Consider the following 9,073-nt stretch of genomic DNA (forward strand, 5'->3'; position numbering starts at 1 on the left):
TTCTGAGAGTCCTATTCGTTAAAGAAATAAATCTGTGTTGCATATAGAAAACAATTAACGTTGGTATTACCCGTATTTACTACTTGATAATAAGCATGGGAACATATTATAGATAAGCGAAAACACATTAAGATATTAAAGTGGAATATTGTGAAATTTATATCGTAATCTCGTACGCTCACATCTTCTATTTGGCGTTCTAGTCCTCGATATATTATTGTCAAAAATACAAAACACGATGCGAAATTGCGAAATGAGCATTTCAATTTTGCACCGAAGTTTTTCTATATAGATTCGTTATCGGTAATGGTAATATGTTAAAAGGGTGTGAAAGTTGTTATCCTCCAGTTGCCTTACTTCGATAAAGACCTTATTCTGGTGATAGTGCATATTCGCTTAGAAATTTAGGTATTTAGAACGCTGATTGCGATTGATGATTTTCCATAACGATCGATATTTTAAACAATGTTCGTTTTCAGCAGCAGTTTTATTTCGGGAACGGGGGGGGGGGGTATTGAATTTATACGATTGTTTATTACTGGAAGTCTGAACAAGTCTCTTAAATACACGGTGTCATATAGAAACGAGATAATTATACATACCATTTGGATTAACCGATAACAAATAAGTCTGTTAAAATCTACACATATGAAAGTGGTCGGCAAAAGAGCATGTGTTAAAGCGAAATCGCTTCTCCATATCGTGTTATCTTTTGTGAAATCCAGATGGTTTCCATAGCCAAACCAAATTTGGAACAAATGGTACACCGTAGCACACTTGTTTTACATGCTTTAGTCTATTTTACCTAGGAAGTTATTAACTGTAGAACGTGAGCTATTTCCAGCAGCCTGTTGGATACTGTCCAGCTCCTTGGATACCGTTCAGCTGTTTATTTTTTTTCTTAACCTTTTAGCGGATTGCAACACATAATCTGAATTATACATGGATTACAGCTTAGTTATGCAAACCGCCAAAAGAGAATCATATAGCAGATAGTACAATTACAACAGTAAAACATTATTTATTTGTAACAAGCTGACAGAAACGAAAATGTAACGAATGCAGTTCACCTAAATTTAATACGTGACTGATCGACTGTATAAGATGAATGCAGTAGTTTAATAAAATAATATCAACATCATATATACTGAAATACACAACAAGTTATTGTTCTGTTCTTTGCTGTCAATATTGGGATTGATTATCTTCACAGCAGTTAAATTATTTGAAGGTGGAAACATTAAACTTTAGCATATGCATTTACCATTTAGGATTACGTATAAATAATGACATGAAACGTATGTCCCTAAATATAAAGGCGCTTGATATAAATAATTATATTATTATAGTTAAACGCACATGGACACTACAATCAATAATCTTATAAAGTGCCGCATGCATTTTACATTCCAACACAATGAAACCAAATTCGTATATACCGAACACTAACCGGATCGGATAAAATTCAAGGAGTTTTCGTTCTCTGATTGTTGAAGGCAAAGTACACAAAGCACATGTATGTATCAATCAGACGTATGACACAGTATCTTATAATAGTAATTAAGTTTATATATATCGTTATATATAATGCTTAAATATAAGTAAACACATCACGTCATTACTATTATAAGGTACTATGTCATAAGTCTGATTGATATATACGTGTGATTTTTTACTTTGTCTTATATAACTATATCGAAAACATTGTACATGTGATCATCATGGATTAGTACACTGCTTACTAGAGTGAAAATTTCAACATTATTTATAGTCAAATAAACTTCGCATATCGGTCTTTAGATTGATTCAAATTTAGCATATGCCGATGAGTATGTATAAACACAACAAATTACATGTATAGAGTGTACATTATTATTACAATTTATTTTATTTAAAACAATATTTGAAAATGCAAAACCACTTTACTTTTAATTGTAAAATAACCACGCGAAAAAAACAACATAATAATTATAATATGGTTTGTTGTTACGTGTAATTTTAAATTGACAGAACTTGGTCAGATTTTGTTTGAAAACCTCCAAGGCATGTTCAAATTTGATATTGACAGATGTTGGTCAGATTTTGTTCGAAACCCTCTATGGCACGTTTAAATTTCGGTCATGCTTAACTTATAATTAAATATGATACAAAACTTGTTATAATTTTACAAGCCTCAGTTATGACTCAATCTTGATGAAACAACGTCAAAATATTTGTCTTTACAATATCTAGGCCGAGTTCGAATTTGGGTATTTTGCGTTCAAAAACCAGGTCACAAATCTCAGAAAAACAGTATTTCCCGTTTAGCTGTAAACATTTGTGACTCGATCGTGTGGAAACTTGCTCATAGTATGTATTTTGACAGTTTCTCCAAAATTAGGCACAAAGTCCAAAATAAGAACAACCTTGCTGCCACTCAAGACGCCACACTGATGACTCAGTCTTGATGAAACTTAGTCATACTGTATATTTTGAATTATCTAGTCCGACTTCGAGTCTGAGTCATGTCGACAAGAATAATGTTATACAAAAACGTGTTACAACTTTTTAAGCTGCATGTATGACTCAATCTTGATAAATCTTATCCAGAATGTTTGTTATCACAATTTTGTCACCAGGTTCAATCTTGCCAATGTAAATGACTAAAGCTTGATGAATATCTTGACCATATCCAAGCCAACTTTGAATCTGTGTCAGGTGGGTCCAAAAATTAGTCCCGAGCCATAAGCCTCGATCTGTTACGTCACATAACACCAGAAAGGAATGTGTATTGTTTCAAGAAAGAAATGTAAAAGATTCTTAGTTCTTTTGTTCAAACATGAGTGTTACTTCTTAATTCAATATGGGCATCATTCTTGTCGAATGCAGATCACGAAACTATAAGGAAATTCCACACAATATTTTTAAGTTTTACTTGAATATCTTTAAAGAGATTGGATATTTTTGCACACTAATTAACATTAAAAATATTACAAAAATGACCTTATTGCTTCTACTACAATGACGTGACAGAGTAATTTACCATAATTAGTGTCTTGACCAACTAAATTAATGAGAGAATTAACAATAAATAAAGGTGTTTGCTTCCTTTCATAGATGATGTGGTACAAAAATACAAGAGCGTGAATATGCACTCAAAACCTTAGTGATTTTGTATTTGTACACTGCCATTATGTTATTTTGTGTTCATGTAAAAGTGTATTTGCTAGCAAATGTTATTGACTTTATTGTCTGTTTGTGCATATGTATTATTGGTTTTGTTTTCAGTTTTTATGTTCATTTTGTTAAACGTGTGAAAATAATAATTTTTACCACATAGTTTATAGTTTTGTTGAATCAATAGTATGTGTTATTCGAATGCATAACCATTAAAGATAAGCACGTATCTTCGTATTATTTTTCTTCTATGTTTGTGATGTAGCGAATTATGTTACACCCTTTGAATTTGATAATAAAAGTGCAAATAAATTCTATACAACACTGTTGGGCTTAGTATTTCCTTTCATGTTTCTGTCCGCAAACGAATACTTTAGCACAACACCATTTGCAATCACAATATTTAAGTGAAGTTTGGATATGATATCAAACTTAGAACGGATATCATGTTGGTGATTTTCTCGGCAACTGTGCATCTCATATTAGTTATGCATCTTGGTAATATTATATTTATACTATTGTGTGATAGGAACTTTTTCGTGACTTTTTTATAAAATGTTTTCGTGTTTATCATCATTTTTACTGTATTTGTTAAACGGAGTCTATTGATACATGGATAAAGTTTCATGATAAGGGATTAAACAAATGCATACACACATATTGTTGAAAGTAAAAATCAACATGAAGGTTGTATTTGTATACTATGCAGGTGATTATTTTATAAAAACTATCAAAACGTATGAACACAAACACATTTAAACTGCCAATAAAGTGCTTTGTTAAATAACAGCGTTTATTTCAACATATATGTCTTATTCCAACTGGCACTAGATGACTCTAAAGTCTAAATACATAATAAAGCCCATATAAACCACTGGTTATGCTTCAGCAAATTATCTTCATATTAGGATTAGTTTTTGTACCATTATTTACCTCTACAAATTGGCATATTAAAAAAGATAACTGTAAGCACTTTAATTAAAGACAAAAGCAATATACTTATTAACTGTTATTTGCATGTATCTCCCATTAATGATTAAATTAATTGCCATATTAAACTATGTACGTTGAGTTAAACTTAGTATTGACAATATTTCCATATGCCATATATCCACTTCATTTATAAATATTTTAAGTGATCATGATATATGTTTTTTTGTATGAGTCCTGGACGAATAGCACAAGTGATATTGATTTTAGTGGTTACTTGTCTTTTTAACTTTTTTTTAGAAAATTTCAGCATAGAAAATCTTGCAGAAATAGCGGTGGCATTGTTATTTATATTTAAGGAAAATTAGCTGATGGTGTTGTTATTGTAAAAAAGCATTATGATACAAGTGTCTGGTTAAAACTAGACCACACATTGTCAATACCTCCGATGATTTTTATATTTGTGCAGCGTATATCTTGGGCATGAATCTCCAGTATATAACACATTTAATGTGGATATTTTTGAAATTTAAGAAAATGACATCTCTTATTATTCTGAATTTGGTTAAGTTTTCGTTGCTAGGGATCTCAATAGTAGAGATGGTAATAAATGTGATTATATCGTACCTGAAAGAATTAATACTGTTTATGATGATGTAGATTACTACCCAGACAATGCCTCTGTTAGGGCCTCAGTAGATAGTTCATTGAATAGTCATAAATTTATGTCACTCCACATGTCAAGACGTATTGTTAATGGTAGAGTTGGAAATAGCTGTAATCTAACTTTTTATTCAAATAACGGTACTTTTGTCATAGATTATTTATTGGTAAATTAATACAGCTTTACAAGTATTTCAGATTTTACCGTGCATTATTTTAACGTATTTAATGATCACGCCCCATTACAATTTTCATTATTATGTAATAACACATCGTCTGAGTGTTAGTCTTACACCGATGTTAAATATATGTGGAACGATGCGTTCGTTCAGGAATTATTTGTAAGCTACCTGTATTTAATTTAAGAAATAATAAGATGCGTAGGGATTAAATCACGAGTGCGAAGCACGAGTGATTTGAAATCACGCTTCTAAACTTCCGGCCGTGGGTTATTGGGCAACAAACAATTAACATACACGAATTATTTCGATTCTTACACGGTTTTTTCTAACGATTTATATACAATGTATCTTATTTTTCTTGTGTACTATTTTATGTGAAGTTCCGCCCATAAAATTAAGTTTCGGCTGTTCTGTCGATCAGATCTCCGCCCTCAATAACAGCCCAACTGACTTTCATTCATAAAATACCGGATTGTTATGCTGGTGGGAAATGTATCGGTATGTTTTGTTTAGTTACAGCGCGTTCTTTCAGTGTATAAGCTCCGCCCATAATTATTGCTTTTCTTCTTTTTTTATATGAAATTTGGCACGTGCCGTAATAGAATATATTGTAGACAATATTGATTGTTCAAGTAGAACGTCAATTACTGGCATGTAGAATAGTTTTACTGAAACCATCCGAAGTGTTGCTGACCCGTTATTCTCTTAAACATGTGTTCACAAACAAATCCTAGTTTCCGTGTAAATAGCTGTGTAAAGAATGCTGATTGGTTTGATCAAGCCTGCTGCTATCGGCAAAAAATGTTGGAGTTTGAAAATGTTATAAAACACAAACCATGAGATTTTTGGCATATTTTCAAATAAAAAAATAATTCCATAAAAAATTAAATATCCTTAGAAGAATGTACACCATTTAACGAAATGCTTAGTAACAATGATTCTGATTTTTGTAATTATGAAGCAGAAGGTTTTTGTTTAAATAATAATTTTAACATAGAAAATTAGGTATTCCCAGAACTTCACGTACCTTTATCCGTTAAGGAAGTTAACAATGCAATAAAACATTTAAAAAGAAATCAATCGACAGGTAGTGATTGTATTTTGAATTAATATTTTTTTGAATGCAGTGATATATTGTCAGCAAATTTGTGCGATGTTTTAACGGTATTCGTGTATCGGGCTTCTTTCCCGATAAATGGACAGAATGTGTTATATTCCCTTTGCATAAAAAGGTGGTGTTAATGATATAAATAATTATAGATGGATTACTTTAGTAAGTTTTTTTTCAAAAGTATTTACTAAGATCCTAAACAAGCGCATTGATGCGTTTTGCAACGAAGACACTATTATGTTATATACGTCGATATGTTAAAATGTGTTGATAGTATATATCGCAATGCATTATGGTTGAACATGTTAAAGTCTGATATACATGGTTAAATGCTTAGAATAGTGAAGGATATGTATGCGAATGTTAAGTCGCGTGCTAAATCGTGTTCATCTTATTCAGATTATTTTAGTTATGCGGTTGGACTGAGAAAAGGTGAAGTAATGTCGCAGATTTTATTTTCTTTATTTAATGAAGACATTGAACTGTACATACAAGACAACATTAACTCTGGTTTGAGTAAAGATGATATTACGATGATTTTAATATTATTTGCTGATGACATGGCCATTTTAGGCAAGTCACCTGCTGAAGTAAAGTCACATTTAGATAGATTGCATTTATACTGTAATTCTTGGGGTTTAAATGTGAACACTGCTAAAACGAAAATTATGGTGTTTCGGAAGAGAAAAGGTTTAACACAAAATGAATCAAAGCGCTGAAGGCACTGAAGATGTTCGCTACTGCATAATTTAACACGCAATTCATTTTCAAAATCAATCGCAAGTTTGAAATGAACACACGCCATTCAACTTTATAAAGTGTGTGTCGTAGCGCACGGGTCGAGTTTTGTGTGCACTTTTTATCATCCTTATTATTTCATAGAAATAACTTAGACGAAATAAAAACAACATGCTTTTTGGACGTTCTGAAAGCATAGAAAGTATGATGAAAATGGTAATGAGAACTTAATATAAAGAAAATTTGCAGTCGCCATCATATTAAAGGAATAGTTTTTTCTAATATCAAATAACTATCTCACCAAGAAAATAAGTTCATAATGAAAGTTCCGTGTACAAAACTTTTGATTTTTGACACCATATACAAATTCAAAATATACAATAATCTTCGTATCTTGTATATGGAGGAAAACAAGTATATAAACATTGCTGTTTATGCTATACTTGTTACCCGAGAAGTTCACACGGTGTCAACAACGCTGACATAAACATAGGTATAGAGCACTAATGCGCTTTTAGGCATAGCTGTTTTACTCAGTTTTCATCTTAGTGACTTTTACATAACGCCAACAGACACGCATGAATATTTTCGAATATTTAATAAGCTGATTTGAGATACAACCTCTGAATTTTAGCTACATCACTGCGTATGTGCTCAATTCAAAGGACGTAGCACTGTTCAGTGTAAGGAATTCCGGACTACTCTCTGTATGGTCAAACGACACAAATTGTGGCCCTGTTACAATTGCGCGTTACAATCCATCTCGCAGAATTTCACTTTCGCCTCCAAGACGGGAAAACAATCATTAGCGAAATAGTATAGTGTCACGATAAGAGAAAATCGTTTTATTATCATACCACAATGTTTGCCCTACTTGGTCAGCACGTCTGGAAATCATTCCTTAATGTGTGTATAGGCTGCCATTATTAACAAGTTTGCTATTTTGGATTCAATTTTGTTATAAAAATGCATTGTTCTTAAATGTGGCATTTTCAATTCGCAATGAGATTTTTAATGACCCTCGTCATGCGAAAATGGGTCTTATTCCATATGCGCCCATCATATAAAAAGCCCACTCAGCTATCTATCCTTCTGGTATGGAGAAACATAACATATTGAGTGATTTTATAGCGTCGCCTATGGCCTGACTTCGCAAAAGCACATGTTGGGTTTAACAAACGCTTGCCGAAACGCATAAGACCCATTTTCGCATGACGGCGCTATTGACATGTGAGTTAAATGTGTCGAAAGAAAACTGCGTTTAAATCAAATAGCAACATACGATATATTTCGATAGTGAAGAAAGATACTCATAACAAGGCATATGAGGACACATATGAAGTGCTCTCCCGTAGTATATTTTTTATCTACTCACACTAATGTGTGGTTTGACAATGCTAACACTCATTTCATGCGGTGAATATGCAACTTACAAGTGAAAAACACAACACAATAGTTTAACTTTTGTTTAATTGTATTTATTTATTTAGAAAAGTTAATTGCAAACTTTATTTCAAAGTCAGCGTATACGCCGACTACATTTTTAAGCGTTAACTTTTTCCCGATTCTATTAATAGCCTCAATTTACGAATGACCTGTACTACGTCATTGAGGTGTATGTGAGAGCGTAACCTATTGCGTTGTTATCGCCCGTGGACTTTCCTTTTTTATCGACAGGCGCATCTATTAATAGCCTCATATTATGAATGGACTGAGCAAAAATACTACGTCATGAAGACGCTGCAGAAAGTGGACTATTTTATTCATTCATAAACAATCTCCTCCGCGACACGTACACTACGATCATTGTTTATTGATTCTTTTCTATAAAAGCACCGTTCGAAACTATTGCATTTAACACGATATTAATATCATGTTCTCATTTGTGAATGAATATAATTGGAGAACTCAAACCTCTTGCATAAATTATACAACTCTTTCTTGCGCGGATACGCGTAGTAAGCGGGTATTGGGCTCCTAGTAGCTAAGGCGTATCGACCTGAATTTTAGACTAACCACCTTAGACGGTTGCTAAGCGATCATCTAAAAATGGACATACAATGGTATTGATATAGAAGTTGTTGATGACTTCAACTATTTGGGCACAGTGCTAAACTAAATTGGAAGTTTTCAATTAAATCAAGAACATTTGGTTGGTAAAGACCTTAAAGCCATGAACGCATTATTGATAAAATGTCATGACTTCGATAATAAACCAAAAATATTATGCCAGTTGTTTGACTCCTTTGTGGGTTCCATATTAAATTATTCCGCAGAAGTATGTGGTTTTACT

Source organism: Dreissena polymorpha, chromosome 2 (assembly GCF_020536995.1).
Source record: "Dreissena polymorpha isolate Duluth1 chromosome 2, UMN_Dpol_1.0, whole genome shotgun sequence".
Classification (NCBI taxonomy): Eukaryota; Metazoa; Mollusca; class Bivalvia; order Myida; family Dreissenidae; genus Dreissena; species Dreissena polymorpha.